Genomic DNA, 24,308 nt, shown 5'->3' with positions numbered 1-24,308 from the left:
AATTGCAGATGGAGATTCATTACCTTAATCAGAATCATCAAGAATAGAAGAGAAAAGGTTTCATATCATTAACAGCACTTCAGACTTGAATCCTGCACGATTCCATTGCCGCCTAATCGCCCAAAATAGCAATCCCGAACAAAATAATGCGTTAATAGGGCGAGGGATGCTATTTATAACGAACAGGGGGCAAAATAGGGCATTTTCCCGCAAGGCGAACCGGGCGGTCGCTTAAGGCGGTCGCTTGGTTTAATCAACCGCCACTAGTAACCGCCCCCAAGTATATTGCTATACAAGGGTGCTTTGCTCATGGGGTTGAAGACCAAGTACAACCTAACCCAAATGAAGACATGGGGGAGATCATAGTCCGAAAAATCAATCATAATAGGTTTGTAACAAAGAGGTTAGGGTTTCACCATAACATATGGCTCATCAAAAGGTTATGATCACGGAAAGAGAGGGAATGATTGTTATCAAGAAAATAACAAGAAACCATAGGAAATCTAGTTTATGTTAACAGAAACATTACCCATGAGGTTTCCCTCACATGGAAGGTTACAAGAGGTTTCAGGAAAGATCATTCAAGGGTTAGGGTTTCAAGGAATTTATTTGGCTAGGGTTAAGATCATGATGATGATCATAGATCTCAAAGAATAGAATGAGATCATGGAATAGATGGTTGCAAGGATGCATCATCTTTTTCCTGATCTCAAACAAGAACAAGAATGAAGAAAGAATAATTAGAAATCCTAATTAGGTTAAACATGGATCATGAAGAAAATATAGTGATCAAGTTTAGGTTAACACAAATATCACCCAAGGGAAAGAGAAACAAAGAATCAAGATTCACCCATGGGAAAGAGAAACAAAGAATGCACAATCTGAAAAAGTGTTGGGGAGTTTCAAACAAATAAAAGAACAATAGGGTTTCATATATGGTTACCTCTCATGAGAGTTGGTTACCTCCCATGAGAGTTACCCATAATTAATTCTCATAAAAACAACCCAAGATAGATAAAGGAAAATCTCATTAGTATTTCAAAATAAAGAATGGAATTAGAAAGGGTCTACTAATGAGAGAAAATAAGGTTCTCAATTAAAGTGAAGGGAAACAAATTCAAATCATACAATTAGGGATTTACTAACAAGAATCCGTGTATCCCACGAAAAGACTAAGGAGAATAAAGATTCACCCTTAGGGCAAAGAATTTACAATCAAGAAAGGTTTTGGGGAGGGTCCAATGAATTAATAGAAAATAAAAGGGTTGCCAATTGTCCCAAGGAAAAACAAGGATCAACTCCTCAATCATGAGGACACAAGGGAAGGTCATGGTAATAATATGAGACCTTCCCCACAATAATAAAGATAGGTAGGAAATTAGGGAAAGTATCATTAAGAGCTTTGGTGGAATCAAATTCAAGGATCATCGCCATATGGCTTCAAGATCATAGAGTGAATTGGGGGATTCACTCTAGGGCTAAAAGAATTAAAGAAGAGGTCATTACAGTAGTGTAATACCCTTCTCATGATCAAAAGATCAGAAGTAGAGAAGAAAGAATGAATTAAAGAAGAAGCGAATTGAATACCAACCTTTTAGAAAAGAAACCGATGAAGAAACCTGAAGAAACCTGAACAGATACTTGAGGATCTTTCTTGGCTTCGAAGGAGAGGTTCTAGGGATCTTCCCACGTTCTCCCAAGGACTAGAAACATAGTGGGAGTGAAACACTTGGAGTTCCCCCTTTTACATATCACAAAGAGTCCAAGAATTACTAGGGTTTCACCAAACTGACCAAACTGACCCTGTTGGTTGATTGGTTGCCAAAGAGGAAGTTCAAAGGTCGATCCCACACTATCAAGAGGTTTAGAAACATAATGGGAATAGTTTACCACGAAATTAAAAGAAATAAAGCTTTTGAAAACCTTCAAAACAGATATTTACCAAAATGCCACTGCACAGACAGCTTGTTCAAAAATAGGGATTTAATGGGCCTAACTTCAATATTTTTGGATGGGCTTCTTTCAACACATCATACTACTTACCTTGTATGGAGGGAAGTCTTCAAACCAGGTCCAACTAAGCTTTAGGTCCATCAACCAAGTTCTTCTTCACAAATAAATAGTTCAACACCAAATCAAGTAAGGTTTCCATTAGGAAACACCATCATCAATATCCATGGGTTTTGGGTCAAACACCATATCTTCTACTGAGATGGCCCACAAAGACATCTTCCTAAGATTTTCAAAGATAGAAAAACTGAAATCACGGTCAAACTTCAAAGTCAACATTAAATAAAACCTACTTCACGCAAAACAGATCGGGTTTCCGGGCTAGATTTGGGCTGGGTGTCATAACTGCGGACCATGTAGGTAGGTAAGAAGATAGTATATGTTAAGTTGGACCAAGTAGGTAGGTGTTGCTGTAAATACCATCTTAGGAGGACAAAGATCTTCACAATTATTATTCTTCAATAAATCTTGAGTAGATATAGAATAAGTGTCATTTTTGCCTCTCATTGTAGCACTACATGTGGACTAGATAAAATAATAACAAAAAACAACATGCGATCAGATTCCAATAATTACCAATGCAAGTTTCACAATAGAAATAATGGCTGCAAAAGTTCCAATAGTCAAAATATTAGATTACAAGTTGATGTAACTGGAGTCCCCCAAATAAAATGGTTTACATGAAATGCCAATGAAATTTCTGAAAAAATTGACAACAAGAAGGGATCCTTCATGCAATTCAAAATAAGCCTAATGGCAATTGTATAAATTCTGACCCTAAATAGGCCATGCAAAATAAGCTCAATGGCAATTTTGTAAATTCAGACCATAAAGAGGGATCCACCTTGCAAAAAAGTCTAATAGCAACTCTGTAATTTTTTTTTTTAATAAAGAATAGCCAAAATAAAAAGGAGGCTAAATAAATAGAGGCAATTAGCATGACTTAAGAGTTGACAAATTCATGAGAAATATACTAAATAAGGAAAGAAAGAGAATTAATGCTTGAAAGACAGATAACAAGTGGAACACTAATAATGGAAAAAGAGGCCATATGGAGGAGTAATAATAGGAAAACAAATTTGGAAGTAATTATAAATAAGGAAATCCAATAACATGAAAGCTAAAATATCATGGGGCATGAGAGAATACAGAATAAAGGAAGAAAATTTATAAGAATTGCGTGAAAAGGAAGCTAAAATCAAGTAAAGCAGGTAACATTATTGTTGTTAAACTTCAATCAGGAAAGTAAGCAAGCCACAAAACGAATATCAAAGCAAAAAATTATGGAGGAGAATATCATGTCTAGCATGCCTTAGGGTCAACCATGACAACAATAATAAATAGATGTGGAGGGATAGATGAGTAAACCAAACAAGGACCTTAAATAGCCTAGTAGCTAGGTTAACAAAACTAGCAAGGAAGGAATAAGCTTCAAATAACTAAAGTAGATTTAGTCAGAGTAATAACACTTGAGCAGAATTCAATGTGAAACAGGACCCTCAATAGTGGAGTCTTGATCCATAAAAGAGCATACTTGTTGACAAATAACAGAACATGCTTCAAGGTCCTCCCTCAAGTAGCAGAACTCAATGTAACTATAAGTCTTGAAGCAGTAGTAAATTTCAGATTCTAGTTTCGTAGGCATAGTACATACCCAGACTTGAAGCCATTAATAGTGTCACACCCCACCTGCCGGTATCGGTCCCGCCCGACAACCTGTGGATGCGGTCCATCACAGGATCCACGGTTTTATCATCAATAATAATAAATGCATGTAATAATAATCATAAGTAAGAACAAGTTCGAATAATTAATTGAAAAAGATTACAGGAGTCCAAATACTCCAAAGAAAATGAATTAAAGAAATAATTAAAGTAATTAAGTTCCAAAATTCATCGAGTTCAGCGGAAGCAATTATTAATCTAAAACAATTATATTCTAGTAATTTGTTCTTGGGCTATAGCCTTCGCTTCAGATATAGCAATATAGGACTTCTCCAACTTTGCTCCAAAGACTTCTCAAAATGCCGAGCGATTTGTCTCTTTCTACCGTCAATGGGTTCTATAAGCGCATTCCATGCGTCCGCAGGAGGCTTCATGACATACATCTTCGTCTCCCACTGACGTCCACTTAGGGGTGTAAATGGATAACTGAAATCCACTTTCGAATTCGCATCCGCATCCGTTTAGAGATATTCGAATCCGTCCAATTACTAATAGGATGCGGATATGGTATACCCCCTTTTTTACCGATTTTATTATCCGTTCGATAAAATTATCTGATTAAGTTACTTATTTAGATTTTTTTTCTTATTTTTATAAAATTTTTACCTGTGATATGTGTATTTTTCTACATTTTTTACCAAAATAGCTACCAAAGATGCTAAATACTTAAATTTCAAACCTAATCCTCACAAATAAAATAGTAAAGATGTAAACAGCTAGTCAAAAACTTGTATTCAATCTGTATTTATGCCCACTTAGAAGAATATACTTAAGAAAATAACTATTCGATTATCATCCGAATCCAACAAAATTTGTCCGAAAACCGATAGGATATTTTTCGAATCCGTCCGAATATAGTAGGATGCAAATATGGTATTAACACTATCCGATCCGAATCCGGTCCGTTTACACCCCTAGTACCACATTCTCTTCACAGGAGTTGCTCCAGTCAAAAGGAACCTCTCCTGATTCGGTAAACCCATCTGTATAATATAATGTAACATACAACGAAAATGAATGAGTTCTGACGAACTCAGTAAGGAAAACACATCTCACATACATATCAACAACATATCAAAGTAAGCATATATGTAATGAATGTTATGCAAATATATGAAAGTTGCTAGAATCTAACTATGCAAGTTTGTATATGGTTGACATGCTTTAAGATATAACACCAGCCCTTCTCTGGGTAGGTCTAGTTGTCACATCCACTCAGCTGGTACCCTATCTGGAATACCCGGAGGAGTGATCCAGAGCCCCAAAGATAAAGTTTAGGAACGATCATATCCACTTAGCACAATAACATAATCAAAAGCAAGAACAAATCATTGTATTCAAGTAATTTATTAATAAAAGTTAAGAAAGGATCTTAGAACGATCACATAAGATATCAGAAATGATACCAATCAAGTGTAGAGTGAGGCGGAAAATCACTCCACAGACAAGAGGAAGGTAGATCAAAAGCAAAAGAAGATTACAACCGGTTCCCAACATGAAAGGGGAACAAACAACTAAGGTCTCAACGAATCTAATAAAGATAAAAAAGAGAATGAGACGATGTCTCATCGCTGACACTCAAGTGCAAGAGTCGAACTACTCTTGATAAGCTTCAGTCTCGTACTGGTAGTCTTCACCACCGTAGATACCATAGCCAATACTTTGGGTACTGTAAGAGTCATCAACTTGGTCTTTATAGTATTGACCATCATAATCAATAGTAGTAGTATTACCTGCAAGTAAGTCTAACAATAGATGTTGCAAAAAGGAGTGAGTTCAAAAGAACTCAGCAAGGTAGTTCAATCCGTAATAACATAATAACACATGATAGTAATTCAACGTATTAGACGATCAGAGAAGAAAGCATTCAACCTATTACACGATCGGTTTCGACGGATCACTTGTCGAGTCAGATCTCAATTGCTGATATTCTTGAAATTAATCAAGATGATGACTCTGAACTGGAGGATAACCAGGTTCAGATGGATGTTGGATCATTAAAACCACGCGGTGAACTCAAAAAGTCTAGCAATAAATGTGACATCCAGCCCAAACCTAGCCCGGGATACCCTATTTGTTTTGGGATAAAGAAAGACTTGTTTAAGGTTAGACCTTGAAGTTGGACCTTGATTTCAATGTTGTTATCCTTGAAAGCCTTAGGAGGCCATATCCGGCCTTATCCTTACCCTGACCCGGCCCGGAATTTGTATTGTCTGTTGATCCAATGACCCGAAGTGGTGGGAAAAGTCCTTGTATACCCTTTTGGTTGATGATTTGGTGTCGGAGCCCAAGCCCATGGACATTGACGATGATGCCCCTCACTTGAGAGCGTTGTCAGTGTTAGTTTTGAATCTGCGCACCGAAGAGGGGTGAATTAGTTGGTAGACCTAATGAACACCTGTGCACAATCCAAAAGTATTTCCTGAAACTAGACATCTTGATGGACTTGTAGGAGAAAACCCCATCCAATTTGACCCCATATAGCCCTCCAAATCCCTGTCCGAAGTTGCTGAACTATGTCTGGCAAATCCTGCTTGCGCATCGAAGAAGGTGAGCTTAGTTGGTAGACCTAATAAACTCCCATGCTTGATCCAAAGGTATTTCTGGAAACTAGACTTATTTATTGACTTGTAGGAGAAAACCTCACTCAATTTCACTCATTTCAACATCTGAGAACGTGGGAAAGCTCCTCTAAGCTTCCTCCTTGGCTTGGGTGATGATCTTCTACAAGAATCATTGTCTCTCTTCTCTAATCTCTTCTCCAAGGTATGTAATCTCTCACTCTCTCTCTAATCTACTCCTACCCCATCTTGTTCTTGCTACTGAGTTCGTGAAGAAGGTGCTGCAACCTTGCAACCACCTCTTCTACAAGCTCTCTTGGGTTGATTAAACCTCTCTTCATTCCTTCCATGCTATGTTTCTTATACTTGATATTCTTGGTTTCTTATTTTGATTTCCTCTTCATGGAAACATGAGTTCATATTCTTAATCTGATTTTCTTTAGCAAATAGGTCTGATTATATGTTAGTAATTGTCTATATTTTGCTGCTCATCATTCTATTGATTAAATTCCTAAGTTCTCTTGCAATTTCAATTGATTCCATTGAAGAACATGATTCTTGCAAGTTTACACCTAGGACCTCAATTTGGGGGTTTTCAATTTGACCATTGGATCATGTTAATTCTTGCTACGTAGTCTCCTGCTACTGTTCTTAAGCATCCCTCCAAGTTTCATATCGATCCGAGACCCGGAAGACCAATTTTGAGCCAAAACCCAAAGAAATAGCCAATGCCATGATTAACAACTCTTGAACTTGATATGCCAATTTGGGGATTTCTAATTTGACCATTGGATGATGTTAGTTCTTTGATAATTAGTGTCTCCATATTGTGTTTGAACTGTTCCCCAAGTTTCGTATCGATCCGAGACCCGAAAGACCAATTTTGAACCAAAACCGAAAAAGCCAGCTTGCTGTCCGAGAGTCTATTGGTCGATGCTTGTTGGTCGATACTATCGACCCAATGTATCGACCAACAAGGTTGCTGTCAGAAACTTTTTCCCAGTTTTGATCCATTCGATCTTCGATTGTTTTGATTTCTTCTCTAATCCTGCATGTATGTTTGTTTAGGGCTTTAAGACTATAATTGGACCATTCTCTTGTGACTTCGGATCATCTTCTTCACAATTTGAGGTAAGGATGGTTATTGCCATATAACATAGACTGTATGACTTTTACACTGTTGTTGGTAACTTAGTAGACTTAACTTATTAGTTGATTTTAGATATCATATGACTACTATAGTTACCTTATGACAATAGCACCATGCTTAATTACTTGGTTTATCATGTTTACTTATTCTTGTCATTTATTTATACACTGTATTATGAGATGTTATGACATGTTTTCAATATGATAATGTATTGTTGATATGTAATGGATGGAAATAAGCATGTGATTGCTTAGGTATGATTTGGGATTGGGGAGTGCCCTACTGGTACTTCTGTCCTTGGACATCGGAGGGAATAGTATGGGATGTTCTCCGAAGATGCCCATCGACGCTTTCTGGATCATTGGATGACATACATAGGACTTGTCTAGATGTATGGCTAGGATGCCCCTGTCATATCAGACCCGAATCGGAAGGGCATTGAGACCGAACGACCCGTGGTAGTAGTGTGGATTTGTGGGCGCTCAAGACCGGTAACCACTCCGTGAGAGGACATAAATTGCATTGCGGATACCCGGAAGGGGCCATTTATTGGTAGGGTTGCAAATGGCTAGACTTGGGCTCACGGGCACTCAAGACCGGTGAAATGATCCGTGAGGGGACGTGAGAGCTTCCCGTTTACCATTTGTGGATGACCAATAGGGTTGATGAGTCCGGTGAGTAATATCCGTGACTCTAGTGTGAAGGATACCGGAAAGGATCCCGAGAGGGGAGGAATGGACGTATCTCGGAACCGACATGATATGACTAAGTAGATGACTTGCATTGGGCTAGGCTTTACTTTGACATGCGCCAATACTTAGACCAAATGGTGATGTGAGAGAGTGGTGACCGAAACCCCCAACCATGGATTTGTCCGAGAGGGATGCAGGACCCAACTTCCCCCCGGTGATGAGTGACTGAGACTACCTAAAGAAGTATGGTGCTATGACTTAAAGCATGTCTACCATAGAGACCAGCATACTTAGAGTTAGAATCATATTTGCATCTTATGTCTCATATCGTCTGCATCAGTTCATGATTGATATCATATGGCTTATGTATTATGGAATAACTTTCCTTACTGAGTTCTTTTGAACTCACTCCTTTTTGCAACATATTTTGTTAGACTTTTCTCAGGGTACTCCTACTGTTGACTGTGACGGTCAACACTTTGAGGACTAAGTTGGTGACTCATACCACTTTAGCTACGGTGACTACATCGGTGAAGGCTATCAGTTCAAGACTCATATTTGTCAGGAGTAGATCCGGCCTGGCCTAGTTTCTTATGATTATGTTATTGAGGAGACATTGTATAAGTTAGAAGAAACTGTAACTTAGTTGCTTACCTTTTTATTTTCCTTCTTTGGAGATTTGGTTGTAACCTTTACCGTATTTCGATCTACCTTCCGCACAGTTGTCTTTTGATTTGGTACTTGTTATTCCGCACTCTGATGTTCGTTGTGATCCTTCTGTGATCATTTCTTAAACTTTTATTATTAGATTACTTGAATACTATAAATTGTTCTTGCTTTTGATTATATTATTGTGATAAGTGGATATGATCGTTCCTAAACTGGATCTGTTGGGCTGTGGATCACTCCCGAGTAACCCAGATAGGGTACCCCCTGGGTGGATTTAGGGCGGGATGTGACAATAAAAGCAGGGCTTAGCATTGTCTTATGACTCCCATTACCATGAAGAGATCATTTTCAACTGGGAGATTGTTCTTCACAAGACATGGAAGAGGGAGGAATACAATGATTCCTCTGTGAAATATTTCAAGACAGTATAGTGAAATAGCAGGGTTGTTTGAATTGCTGAACTCTTAAGCAACAAAAGGAGAGATTAGATCAATATGGTTTGTGTTGGAATTCTCTTCATAAGCATTGAACAGAGAACCCATTATGTCACATCCTCCCAGCCGGTACCCTATCTGGCATACCCGAGAGTGTGATCCACAGCCCTAAAGATCAAGTTTAGGAACAATCATACCCATTTCGCACAATAACATAATCAAAAGCAAGAACAAATCATAATGTTCAAGTAGTTTATAATAAAAGTCAAGAAAGGATCTCAAAAGGATCACTATAGAATATCAGAGTGCGGAATAACAAGATACCAAATCAAAAGACAACTGTAGAGTATAGCGGAAATACACCCTACAAACACATGCGGAAGGTAGATCGAAATCTAAATAAGGTTCTAAGCTAATACAAGTAAAGTAAAAGATAAGTCTAGAAGAAACAAAGGAAATCAAATCTACATCTTCAGTCAGCTCTTCTGGTTCTTCAGTCTTCATCTTCTTCACCTTGTGCTTCCTCATACGGGCCGTCAAAGAAATCCAAACCTGTAGAGAAGTCTAACAACAGATTGTACAAAAAAAGGAATGAGTTTCGAAAGAAACCCAGTAAGGCAAGTTAATCCATAACAACATAAATAACATGGAAGCAAACCATAACAAGATGCAATGCAATATGAAACAAGTAATGTATGTATGCATCTAACTCTATGTATGCTGGTCTCTATGGTAGACATGCTTTAAGTCATAGCACCGTACTTCTTTGGGTAGGTCCGCTCACATCCTCAACCATTTAAGATATCTTGGATTCCCTCCAACCATTTAAGATATCTCGGGCGACCGATTGGTAATGGGTCCTGCATCCTTCTCGGACAATTTCCATGGTAAGGGGTTAAGTCAACACACTCTCTCACAACCGTTTGGCATAAGTACCGGCGCATGTCAGGGAAAAGCCTAGCCCAATGCAAGTCATCTAGTCAGTTATATCAACTCAGTTCCAGATATGTCCATTCCTCGTCCCTGACGATCCTTTCCGGTATCCTTCGCACTAGAGTCAGCGTATCCTATGGCACCGACCAACTCGGACTACGGACTCATCAACCCTATTGGTTATCCACATATGGTAAACGGGAAGCTCTCATGTCCTCTCACGGATATAACTCACCGGTCTCGAGCGCCCATGAGCCCAAGTCTAGCCATATGCAACCCTCCAATAAATGGCCCCCACAATGTGATTCCCGTCCTCTCACGGGTTGGTTACCGGTCTTGAGCGCCCGTGAATCCCCATTGCTACCACGGGGTCGTTCGGTCTCAATACCCTTCCGAATCGGGTCTGATATAACAGGGGTGTATCCTAGCCAAACACTGCTAGACATCCCTAGGTATGACAACCATTGATTCGGGAAAGTGTCGATGGGCAACCCCGGAAACATCCCATACTATTTCCGATAATGTCCAAGGACAGAAGTGTCAAAAGGACACTTCCCAATCCCAAACCAAACTTAAGCAAACACATTCTCGGATCAGTCATGACATACACAACCAGTAGTTCATCATATAAAAGAGAATGTAAAAGCAACATCAGATTAAGCAGTAATAAGTAATTCATATAACATAAACAATGAAAAGATGATATAAATAAGTGATACTGTTCCCACAGTAGGAGATCAGAATTAAAATACAATAACAGTAGGTAATCTCATAGTTTCATAAAGTAGAAACCAGAGAACAAGCAATCTATGTAGTTAAGGAATCAACTGTCCTTACCTGATTATCGCCGAAGATAATCCAAAGATCAAAGAGAGAGACACCAAACATGGCAAATAAACCCCTAACAAGCATAGATATAACATTAGGAAAGATACCTAAAAGATCAGAGAGCAAACGAATCAAATCGAGTGAAAATTGAAGCTACTGACTTCATTGGTCGATTGCCTTGGTCTACTGACCCAGTCGACCAATCAGTTGACCAATCGAGTCAGTACGGAATAGTGAAAACTGTTTTGGCCATAACTTCTTCGTTTGAAGTCGGATTGATCCGAAATTCGAAGGGGAACTTCTTAGGATGTATTAGAATCATATGGGAAGATAAAATCATCAAGTCATGGTAAAAATATGGGTTCTTGATTTAACCCAAGAAATTAGGGTTTCAACCTTTATGCCTCTCATGAGAAGGTTATGATCATAGGAAGAAAGGGAATGGTTGCAATCAAGAACATAATAAGAAAATCTTGTTTAGGTTAATAGAAACATTATGGGAAGATAATCATGGTCAAAATATGGGTTCTTGATTTAACCCAAGAAATTAGGGTTTCACCCTTATGGTTCCCATAAAAAGGTTAAGATCACAGGAGGGAGGGAATTGATGATTGGTCAATTACAACAAGAAGAATTAAAGAATATTGAATTTAGATCAACCTCCACATTACCCATGAGGTTTCCCTCACATGGGAGGTTACCAAAAAGGTTCACAGATAATCACCCAGGTTAGGGTTTCAAAGGATTAGGGTTAGGGTTTTCAAAGATTCCACTGGTTGGGGTTGAGATCATGATGATGATCATAGATCTCAAGGAACAAGATGAGATCATGGAGTGGATGGTTGCAAGAGTGCATCATCTTCTTCCTGATCTCAGCCAAGAACAGATTAAAGGAAGAAAATCAGAGATGGAGAAGAAAGAAAAGAGAGTAGACATACCTTTGATGCGAGAGGAAGAAGATTACTTCAAGTCTTGAGAGAGATCACCAAGGAATGCAAGGGAATTGATTAGATTAGGGTTCTAACTCATTCCAGAGGCTTAGGAGGTATAGGAGGCGAAGTAATCCCGAGATTTGACTTAAATAGAGGAGACAGGACCAAATTGGTAAATTCAGACACCATTGGTCGATTGGATTGGTCTACTGGTCCAGTCGACCAATGAGTCGACCAATCAGGACAGCAAGGTTCAAACAGGGATTCGGAGGGCTATACAAGGTCAAATTGAGTGAGGTTTTCTTCTACGAGTCAATCAAGAAGTCTAGTTTTCAGAAATACCTTCGGATCAAGAATTGGAGTTCATTAGGTTCACCAAATAGGCTCATCTTCTTTGATGCGCAAGCAGGATTTGACAGACATAGTTCAGCAACTTCGGACAGGGATTTGGAAGGTTATATGGGGTCAAATTGAGTGGGGTTTTCTCCTGGAAGTCCATTAAGAAGTCTAGTTTCGGGAAATATAATTGGATTGGGCACAGGAGTTCATTAGGTATTTCAACTAATTCACCCCTCTTCGGTGCGCAGATTCAAAACTAACACTGACAATGCTCTCAAGTGAGGGGCATCATCGACAATGTCCATGGGCTTGGGTTCCGACACCAAATCGTCAAACAAAAGGGTCTACAAGCAACAAGCTAATATCAAATCAAGGTCCAACTTTAAGGTCAAACATTTAAACAAACCCATCTTTACCCAAAACAGATAGGGTGCCCTGGCTAGGTTTGGGCTGGATTTCACACATTAAGTTCTCAGAAACTTGTAATTTTCTTGGTTTCTTTGTAAACTTGCTGACCCAGATTGGGTTTTGGGTGCAGTGGCTTTAGTGAATTTCCCCCCTTCTCTTCTCTTCACTATTTCTCTTCCGATAGTGCTTCTTCTTCATTAATGATTCCTTTATAAGCACTATAGTACCTTAATGAGACAATACTAAACCTAATCATTTACGTAATTATATTTGTAATCATTAATGGGCCTTTCAATTAAAAAAAAAAAAACCTACACCTTATGTGTCAAGTTGTATAAAACTGGCATACACTCTGTTCTTATGTGTTTTTGAGAGAGAGAGAGAGAGAGAGAGAGAGAGAGAGAGAGAGAGAGAGAGAGAGAGAGAGAGAGAGAGAGAATATTATACAATGGGCCACTAAGATTCTGTCGCACATCTCTTAATACAATAATTTTTTATAAACCATATGAGAAGTTCATTAAACAAGGAATAAAGTTCATGAGCTAATCTTATGGCCTTTCTTTTTCCTGTTTTTTTTTTTTTTTTTTTTGGAAGGTTTGCCCAAGTGGATCCAAGCAAGGAACTGTACTTGTGTTATTCCATAGGCTGAATATGAGCATCAATGTAACTTGTTCAAATTCTCCTTGATCAGATGATTTGGTTTTAGCAAAGCCACCATGGTAGTTGTGAGGAAGTGAGGAATTGGAAATTAGATGCTCAAGTGAGTTTGTACTCCGTTGGTAGAGGCTTTGTTATTTTTTAGTTTGGTTATGAGAAAGACATGTTTGAGGCATGGAGATCGGCGAACTCTCGCCGAGGCGAACCGGCGAACTTAGGCGAGATTTCTTACCGTAAAAAACGGAATAAACACAACTCAAATCATAGGTTCGGGTACTTTTATTGTCCAAACAAAGTAAGAAATTAGCTCATATTAAAGTTTAAATACAGATAAATAAATGCAGCCATTAAAAGAGTTTAGCAAGAATATAAAAAGTAGGAAATATAAAACCAAATAGAGAACTAGGATAATGCTTCCACAATGCTCCAGCTCCCTATCTGCAATAGCTCATCCTCTTGCACGAGCTTTCTTTTCTCCATGTCTGGTTCTCTCTTTTTCTTTTAGTGGCTCCTCCGCCTCTTTAGTTCCCCCAATTTTCCCAAAGTGATAGTGTAAAAATGGATTGTAGGATTAGAACCTTCTTTTATGAGATCAATGGCTAAGATCCTTCACATAGTGACAAGAGGAATATCTAATCAGTTAGCCCTTTTTGGTGATTTCATTAGATAATGCCACGTGTCCAATCTGGGAAAATCATGCTACCATAATGCTACAACATCCCTACAGAAAATTAAGAAGACTTGTTCTTTGTTACTGTTCTATGTCTCATGTCATTTCTTCATCCATTATAGTCCTTTTCTTATAATGCCAAAAAAAAGAGGACTGACCAATTCCATCCATTAGTTCAAGGGAAATTTGTGCATAAATTATATAAAAGACCTTACTAGATTTAAAACTTTATGATTCACTGAACAACAATTTTATTTAGTACTAACACTAAAACAAAGAGAAATCACTCTTAAACTGAGCTATCTCAAATGTAAAATCACTAGAATTAACTCTAGAAATTAAACAAGCACTAAAATCTAAATAAAACACCTAAAGTGCTTCCCCGTTCATAAAGAAATTATAATAGAAGTGTAGCGAGTAGTAGTGAAAACATAAAATCAAAATATGACTCCTGATGCGTCCAAAATCTGCTCAGCCCTTAGATCTCCTCGTGATGACCTGCAAAACGAAAGCGTCAGATGTGGCCCGACCGCGGGGGTCGGGAGTCCACCTCCAAAGGCTAAGTCAGTTGATGAACTTAATCACAAACGGCTCGCTAGAAGCACGAGCTAAGGAATAAAGAAGCTGGGAAAGGTGATCTAGATCGTAAGCCGGCGATAGTTTACATCTATCAAGATGTATCCGAATCTGAGTCCGAGTCTCGGATTGTGTGTTTTTCAGATCTCCCTCACCTCGTATGGCAGTGAGGTTTATATAGAGTGTACCTTCTAATCTCATTCGTTGGATGCACTTGAACCTTCTTTGGGTAGTCGTTGGATCTTAACAGTTAGATCCGTTGAGTAATAGACTTCTACTAGTTTGGACTAGTAGAGGACTCCTGAGATAACCTTTAGGTTATGTGATGATTATCCCTTCGATAATGATTATCCGCAGCCGTCAATTCGAGTCTGCCATCATTAGGGTAATTAACCTAATCCATAAGTTGGATTAGGGCGTGCTTGTAGTTGAATAAGTTTTCTTCCTCAGCAAGCCATCTTTTGAATCCGGTTCCCACTGGAGCGAGTTGGTTCCCTCCGTCTCGACCGGGGTCGAGGGTTGAACCAGGTATGAACCCGGTCTGATCATAATTTCTCCATATCACGAGCCCCCCAGACCAAGCGTTCGGTTGATCCCGAGGGCTTGGTTTTTAACTGGGTTCTTCGTCAGGCGATAGTCTCAACGTGTTCCATTAAATGTCATATCACATTTAATGCGGTGGTCACTTTTCCTCGAGCGTTGTGAGGGTAAGGCCACGTGTCTCCTTGCAGTCGATCTGTCGTGGCTCACGTAATCCAAGCGACGGTTTCCGAACGCCTGCTTCGGATTCTTCCTGTCCGGAATTTGAACCTTTGTTGTCTGGTTCGCGCCTTCCTGCTCTCAAGCTTTTGTCTCACTGAATCAATAAGTTTACTAGTCTTTTTCTTTTTGTAGTTTACTGAAACAAGTAATGGCGGATAATAGGGCTTCTCTGGTACCCTGTGTTGGTAATAGTAGTGGTAGCGAAGCTTTTGCTTCTCCTCCTTCCGAACAGTCGGATAGTGACAACAAAACCCTAACTGTCCTCTAGCGCGAGTTTGCTGAAGTTTCTCAAAAAGGTTTAGAGAGAAAAACCGAAACTCCTTCTATCCTCCTCAAGTCTGGATCTTCCAAGACTGCCGAGTCTTCCAGGCAGCCTCAAACTTCCAGGTCCGAAGGTGGACTTGGCTCTGTTCCCTCCATTTACAAGGAGGAAACCCTTCTTTCAGCCATCCAAGATTTTGATTTTCCTTCCTCTTATCAGGTTAGGGCTCCCCATCCTGATGAGAGGGTTGATTCAACCCTTTCGGGTGAATTTTCTCTATATATAGATGCACTGGAAAATGGGGTTTGCTTTCCCTTTTTTAATCCTTAGTTCTCCGCAGTTCTGAATCATTGGGACATTTGTCCCGGAATGCTCCTTCCCAATAGCTGGCGTCTCATCGTCGGCTTCTTGGGTTTGTGTTTGGCATTACGCCATCTCTTTTTCTCTCTGTACATTTTCATGTTCTTTCTATCTCCCATCCTCCTGGATGGGTTTTTCTGTCCAAACGCAATAAGGCTGAACTTGATTGGAGGGGCAGCATCCTTGCCAAAGGAACTTGCCCTTCAAACCACAAAAGATGGCGCAAATGATACTTTTTTCTGTCGAGCGCCTCCATCGGATCTTAACTTCCCAACCGCCTGGAGGCTGTGTAATTCTTCTTCCGAGAATAACCGAGGCCTTCCCTTATCCAAAGAAGACGAGGCGGCCGTCAGGAAGATCAAATCCATTCCATGGTATCAAGAGATACATGGACTTGAGGTGGAGTATAACTCCATTCTTCAGTAGTGGGGCTTAGCTCATTGTGAGCTTCTAACCATCATCCTTTAATTTTACTGAAGTGATATGTCTTTAATTCTGACTCTTGCTCTTCTTTGCAGTGCCTCCAAGAATGAACCCCGAGAACCTGTGAGTGAAGGCCACTAGGGCTGTTGCGACAGCCGAGCAACGATCACCCAGAGCCTTAACTGTAGATCAAGAGGCTTCAGTTCCCTCTCCCGACCCCTCTTACAGGGGTATCAGGAATATCAAGCCCGTGGCTGATGCTTCGGGTAAAGGGAAGAAGCCAATGGGTGAGAGGTCTAATGTCTCCTCCTCCGCCCGAACCAAAAGGAGGCATGATATAATTGATGCTTCCTCCCATAAAAAATCCAAAGCTTCAACGGATTGTGAGGTCTTCACCCCCCAGTGGACCCTGAAGTTGACCGACAGGGTGACTTGGGACCCTGAGAAAGCTGCAGAGTGGAGCTCCCTCAGTCTTGTTCCTTCTGATCGCCAGGAATTTGAAAACCTGGATGACGTTGCCCTTGTTAGTCAATCCACAAGGTACCGGTCTTCTTGCTTACTTATTTTTTCATAGTTTATTATGACTTCTTTTGATATTTTCCGCCTTCCCAGGAATGCTGTGTTGAGATTCTATCAACACATGGAAGCATTGAGCCGGGTTGGCCGCAACAGCTCCTTGCTGCAAACCTGTGAAGAGAATTTGGCCAAGGCCAATTCTGAGATAGACCGGCTGACTGCAGCTGCTGAGAAGCTGCAGAGAAAGCATGAGGAAGAAGTGATCTCCCTCAAGGAGGCCCTTGTTGCTTCGAAGGCTCGTCTCGCTGCTGCCGAGCGCGAGGCCAGGAAGCAAAAAGAAGCTGCCACGTTGTTCGGTGACAGGCTTGAATTTCAATGTAGGGAGAACGAAGAATATCTAAAGTGGGCGGTCCCTAGCAAGCCCGAGCATATCAAGCCAGAGCTTCGGAAGGAGTGTGTTCGGAAATACCTGAACAGCATACCTTTCTCCGAGCTGCTAGGTGCCTACAACATTCAAGCTTATTGCCTGGGGCAGAATGACGTTTGGGAGCGAATTCTCGCATCAATCCCTTCCTTCGATCTTGCTCCCTTTCGTGAGGTGTGCCATAAAGAGGTCTTCGGGAAATTAGGCATGGATCTCCCAGACTAGGCTCGGGAAGAAAATGATCCTTTTCCAGCTGACCCTCAATATGAGGCATATCTGGCTGACGAGTCGGCGCTTCCAGAGGATAAGTCACAAGCCGAGTCTCAAGCTGTTGCTAAAGAGGACTCTGACAATGTCATTCTTGAGGAAGGCTCTTCTCAAGATCCTGAGAAAAGTCCTCCCGACCAGGGTCCCTCAGGCAACAATGAAGAAGAGGCTTAGGGAGTTATCTTTAATTTTTTTTATAAAGATTGACCTCCTTGCTAATGAATAGAGACTTCTTTTTCATGCTGGCCTTTCCATTTCCCTGTCATCTTCTGAACTCTTGTCTTGAATATCAAAGTATAAATGATAAAACTTATCACTTAACTTCACATTCTTTGACGAATAATAATCTTGTAGAGATATTGTGAAGATGCGTTTTGGAAAGATGCATTAATCTTCCCCACTACTTCATTTATTGCAAAGTTCACACGTTTCCCTTCTCATATCTGCGAAGTCCAAACGTTTCCTTGCTCTAGTATACAATTCACTGTTTCCAATGAATCGGTAATACATCCATTATTACAATGGTGGTGCGACGATTGGAGGTATCCCTGCATCGCGTGCTCGCCTCCACATGTTTCCATTTGGCATCCCTCCGACTGTTGATCTTGCTTTTTGCGGATTTCGAAGTGTCATTTCAATCTGGGCCATTGGTTGTCCTTAGCTTTCAACCGTCGTCTTAATACCGGAGGCTATTTAAAGCTTTCGTGGGTACTCTCCATCTATCCTGCTATCTGCAAGTTAGATTTGCTAAAGCGACATTCCGTCTTTCTGCTTGCTTCCATATTCCTCGTACTCCAACAATAGCTCTATCAACTTCTGAACAAGTGAGTTTTTTGATTACTCATCTCTTTCCCCCTTTCCCCCTGAGTAAACTGCACAGTAGTAGTACTTGGGGTTTAGTTAATCGGGGTTTTCATAAGTGATATAGAACTAGGGTTTTCCCTCTTTGCTGGCGTCGCTGGATATCTGTACTGATACGGCTTTTCTATTTATATAGTGGCTCCCAAGATCAACCCGAACTTTATCAGAGCGAAGTCTAGCAAGAAAATTGTTCTGTCGGCGGTGGTTGGGGCCAGTGAGGTGGTTTCAGCTAGTGAATCCTCCAAGCGTAAGGCGACTGTTGTTGGTGAATCTTCAAGTCAGATTCCCACAGTCTCTTTCCCAGGAAGATCTTGATCACTCCGTTGTTGATGGCGCTGCTGACACCCCTGCTGCAGAGACCGTTGGTGCACCCCCGAAGGAGACTCTTCGGGCATCTGAGGCAACTATGTTGGCATCTGATGAAGATGTGGTCCCAGCAGGTGTTGCTCCTATTTCCAATTCCAGTGCTTGTTTGGCATCCACCTCCTCTACTTTGGAGTTGGAGGATTTTGCCACCAGGAAGCGCCGTCGGGTGACAAGTGATGCAGCTCATCCTTCTCTTGGTGTAGCTCATCCTTCGCTTGAATTAGTGTCAAACGAGTTTGACAGAGCGTTGGAATGGTGCACTGCTGCTCGAATGACTTCTGAGAGCACAGTTCTTTCCAAACTTCCAGATGAAGTCTTTACGAAGTCACTGGTGAAGTAAGTCTTTCTTCATTATCTTTTGATTCTGAATATTACTCTTCTGCTCCTTTTTAACTCGGAAGTTGTTTGCAGGAGTCTTACTGGTAACTTCCACAACCAAGTGGAAGCAGCCTCTAGGCTCAATAAGTTGAGCAATGAAGTTTCCAGGCTATGAGAAATCTCTGAAACAAAAGATGCTGAGATTGCTCGCCTTAGGAAACTAGCTTGGGAGGTTGTAGGAGAAAAGAATTCGATGATCGGTCGTCTTCAGTCGGACTTGGATGATGCCAGGGAGAAGATCCGGCAACAGGAACGGGGAGTTGGAAAGTCAGGAGCCAAAGGATCTGAAACGTTACCCCAAAGGCAAGCTGTCGTTCCTTTGCCCGAATCCCTTCCAACTGATGTTCGCAGAGCCTGCGACTTCAAGTATTTACATAGTAAGCCCTTTGTTAATATGCTGAATGCTTATAACGTGCAGGGGTACCGGGATGGTGAGAACGAAGTATGGGAATCAATATTAAGGAAGGATCCTGATTTTGATACGACTCCCTACAGTGCTGTTTGCCATCCTGAAGTGTTTACCAACCTGGGCCTCCCTCCTGGCGACTGGACCAAAGATAAGATTGATTCTCCGCCTTCTGATCCAGATATTATGCATTATCTGGAAGACTCTCCTGTTTACTCTCCCTTGGAAGGATTCAATTATGACGAGCTCGTCTTGAATGCAAGTTTGGTCAAGGACCATACTTCTCCTGGACAAGCTGGACAAAGAGTATGAAATTGCGGAGGATCTTATGCATACCGAGATATTTTTTGTAATCCTCATTTCTCCTCTTCTTTTCCTTGAATCCACACCAATGGTTGACTCATATGTTTGTTCTACCAAAGTTGTGCCGATCTTGTATGACTTCTTCATGATCACTGATGATGACTTTCTTTTTTGACCGAAGATTGTATCCAGCTCTTGTAATCTTATATTTAATGTTGAGACCGGCCTCTTCTGGTCTTTTGAAGAAATAAGGAATTAACTTCATCTTGAACTTTGCTAGCCACTTGAATCGCTATTGCATTAGGTCTTAGTTGTTTGAAACAATGCCTTTACTTAAAGATTTCCGGAGAAATACAATAAGCCTGAGAAGGAACTCACTCGGGTTCTAAACCGATTCCTTTACTTAAAGATTTCCGGAGAAATACAATAAGCCTGAGAAGGAACTCACTCGGGTTTTAAACCGATGCCTTTACTTAAGGATTTCAGGAGAAATACAATAAGCCTGAGAAGGAACTCACTCGGGTTTTAAACCGATGCCTTTGCTTAAGGATTTTCGAAGAAATACAATAAGTCTGAGAAGGAACTCACTCGGGTTTTAAACCGATGCCTTTACTTAAGGATTTTCGGAGAAATACAATAAGCCTGAGAAGGAACTCACTCGGGTTTTAAACCGATGCCTTTACTTAAGGATTTTCGGAGAAATACAATAAGTCTGAGAAGGAACTCACTCGGGTTTTAAACCGATGCCTTTACTTAAGGATAATTCGAAAATTCAATAAGTCTTGAAGGAACTCACTCGGATTTTCATCCGATGCCTCGACTTAAGAAATTCCGAAAAAATTCCATAAGTGTTGAAGGACCCACACGGATTTTCATCCGATGCCTTATAGTTGGATCTTGTTCTTCAATGTGGTGTATGATGCCCTCCAATCAAAAGATAATTTGTTGAAAGCCAAAAATTGCATTGATTGAGTTGAAAATGTTTACATTGCGAACAAAATTGAAATCATCATTAAGGATAAAACTTCTTGAAATGCCTGGAATTCCACGAACGATCCAACTCTTTCTGGGTGTTGATGTTCTTCAACCTGTAGGCTCCTGAACCAACTGGTTTTACAACCATATAAGGTCCTTCCCAGGAAGGGTCCAGTTTTCTTTTGTGACGTGGGTCAGAAGCTAAGGTGTTTCTCAACACCAAATCTTCGGCTAAGTACCGACGATTCTTCACTCGAGTATTATAATGAGACGCTATCCTTCTTTGATAATGTTGAGTTCGTGCTATTGCTTTTGCCCGAACTTCGTCCAACAGATCAAGACTATCTAGCAGTCCTTTCTCATTTGCTTTTTCCTTGAACTCTCGATCCCGTACTGTCCCCGCCATTATCTCCACTGGGGCCAATGCTTCGGATCCATATGCCAACCTGAATGAAGTTTCTCCTGTGGGTGTTCGAACTGTAGTTCTATAGGCCCATAGTACATTATGAAGTTCTTCAACCCAAGAAGCCTTGTCAGCTTCGAGTCTTCTCTTTATTCCTTCCAGTAGCGTTCGGTTAGTAACCTCTACTTGTCCATTGCTCTAGGGGTATGCCACTGAGGACATACGATGCTCGATCATATATGTTCCGCAAAATTGATCAAATTGCGGACAGTCTAACTGAGTATCATGGTCAGTGACGATAATCTATTGAATCCCAAAGCGATATATGGTTGACTCAAGCACGAATTTCTCCACTTTTTTCTCAGTAATTGCTGCCAGTGCACTGGCTTCAACCCATTTCGTGAAGTAATCAATTGCTACTATCAGATATTCCCGTCCGACTGATGCCTTGGTGAATTTTCCCATGATATCAATTCCTCACATCGCAAAGGGAATGGGATCTAGAATTGAAGTCATGGTTTCCGCCGAGCGCTTCAATACTGTAGCATGAATTTGACAGTTACCACATCGACGAACATATTCCATAGCAGCCTCTTGGATCTTAGGCCAATATAACCCAAGTCTTAGAATTTTGTGGGCCAGGGCTCGTCCACCCATGTGAGCTCCACAAATTCCTTCATGAACCTCAGCCAAAGATGATTTTGCTCCTTCGGGGCCTATTCATCTCATAAGGGGTCCAGAATAAGATCTTTTGTATAGTCTCCCATTCTGAATGACAAATCTCGCTGATCGTATCTTGATCAACCTTGCCTCTTTCGGATCCACAGGTAATTTGTCATCTCTCAGCTACTCGATTATCGGATCCATCCAGCAACACTCTGCTTCAATATAAGAAATTTCTTTCTCATGATAACTTGGGAAAGTTATCTCTTCAATATAGACCGAAGGGTCTAGATTCTTTTCTTTGGCATTGGCTAGTCGGGATAGCTCATCCGCCACTGAATTTTCATTCCTCGGAATCTGAGATATCTTCAAATTCCAAAATTGGTTTTTTGGTTTTGAAATGCCTGCACTATCTTTTGATATTTCTGCAAGCGTGGTTCTTTAATACCATACTCCCCCTGGACTTGGTTGACTATAAGTTGAGAGTCACTATATACAGTAACATCTGCAATAGACAATGCTTTTGACAACCGAAGTCCAGCTATCAGAGCGTCATATTCTGCTTCGTTATTACTTGCTTCAAATGCAAATCTTAAAGCATATCGAATAATAAATCCTGCTGGACTTTTCAATAGAATTCCAGCTCTTGCTCCATCTTTATTACTCAAACCATCCACATATACCTCCCAAGTGGTTGGTATAATGGGATCCTCGATGGTGGATTCCACCGGTGCAGTAGTTTCTACTACAAAATCGGCTAGCGCCTGAGCCTTGATTGCGGTTCTGGGCTTACAGCTCACTTCGAAGTCGCTGAGTTCAACCGACCAGGACACCATCCTTCCAGATAAATCAGGTTTATTAAGAACTTTACTAAGAGGAAAAGTTGTAAATACCTCATTTGGATGAGCTTGAAAGTATGGCCTTAGCTTCCTGGCGGCCATCATGAGAGCCAGAGCCTGCTTCTCAATCTGCGAATATATTGTCTCTGCATCTAGCAACACGTGGCTCACATAGTAAATCGGCCACTGTTTTTTATCTTTTTCACGAACAAGTACTGCACTGACCGCTGAAAGGGATGTCGCTAGATATAGCTATAATATTTCCCCCTTCTCTGGTCTGGACAAGATCGGTGGTTGTCCGAGTGCTTCTTTTAACTCCTCGAAAGCTTTCTGGCACTCTTCGGTCCATTTTGCTTCCTTGCTGCCCCTCAAATCTTTGAGTGCCTTGAAGAAAGGCAAACATTTTTCTCCAGACTTGGAGATGAATCGATTCAAAGCAGCAACTCTCCCTGTTAAACACTGCACATCATGAACAGTTTTGGGAGCATCCATATCAACCAGAGCTTGTATTTTGGCAGGATTAGCCTCAATTCCTCTCTGTGACACCATGAAGCCCAAAAATTTTCCTGAAGAAACTCCAAAAGCGCACTTTTCTGGATTTAGCTTCATTTGATATTTTCGTACTACTGAGAATACCTCAGTCAAATCTGCAATATGATTTGCTTTTGTAAAGCTCTTTACAAGCATGTCGTCAACATAAGCTTCAACATTCTCCCTATCAAATCTTTGAAAATCTTGTTGATGCCCCTCTGATATGTGGCTCCTGCATTTTTCAGGCCAAAAGGCATGACCTTATAATAATAGCTTTCACGATCAGTCATGAAAGCTGTAAACTTCTCATCCTCCTTATTCATAAGGATCTAATTATACCCTGAGTAGGCATCCATGAAACTTAAAGTTTCATATCCTGCAGTCGCATCTATCAAGAGGTCAATCCGAGGCAACGGATAGCAATCTTTAGGGCAAGCCTTGTTAAGATCTGTGTAGTCTGTACACATCCTCCACTTCCCATTCGCCTTTTTTACCATTACCACGTTGGCCAACCAAGTTGGGCATTCAATTGGTTCTATGAAACCAGAATTCTTGAGTTTTTCAACTTCACTACGAACGGCTTCATACTTTTCAATGGAGAAATTTCTCCTTTTCTGTATCACTGGTTTCACCTTAGGATCTATCCATAGTTTGTGCTCTGCGACAGCCCGATTGATTCCTGGCATGTCTTCAGTAGACCATGCAAATACGTCTTTATTCTGTTGAAGAAATAACTTCAACTCATCTTTAAATTCCTCCATCTGTTTAGACCCGATATAAGTAATCTTTTTCTCATCCTCGGTACACAGCTGGATTTGTTCCACTTCTCCACTGGTTCGGGTCTTTGCATCTCTGCTTCTTCCCGATCGTCTCGAACTTCTATAGGTAGGGCAGTTACCTTCCTCGGGCCCTCCTTGTCTTTTAAATAGGCAACGTAACATTGCCGAGAGATCCTCTGGTCAGAGGAGACTTGACCAATTCCCATA

The sequence above is a fragment of the Hakea prostrata genome, chromosome 6 (assembly GCF_041222555.1).
Source record: "Hakea prostrata isolate BN-2017 chromosome 6, UWA_Hpros_2, whole genome shotgun sequence".
Lineage (NCBI taxonomy): Eukaryota > Viridiplantae > Streptophyta > Magnoliopsida > Proteales > Proteaceae > Hakea > Hakea prostrata.
This window is presented reverse-complemented; position numbering follows the sequence as displayed.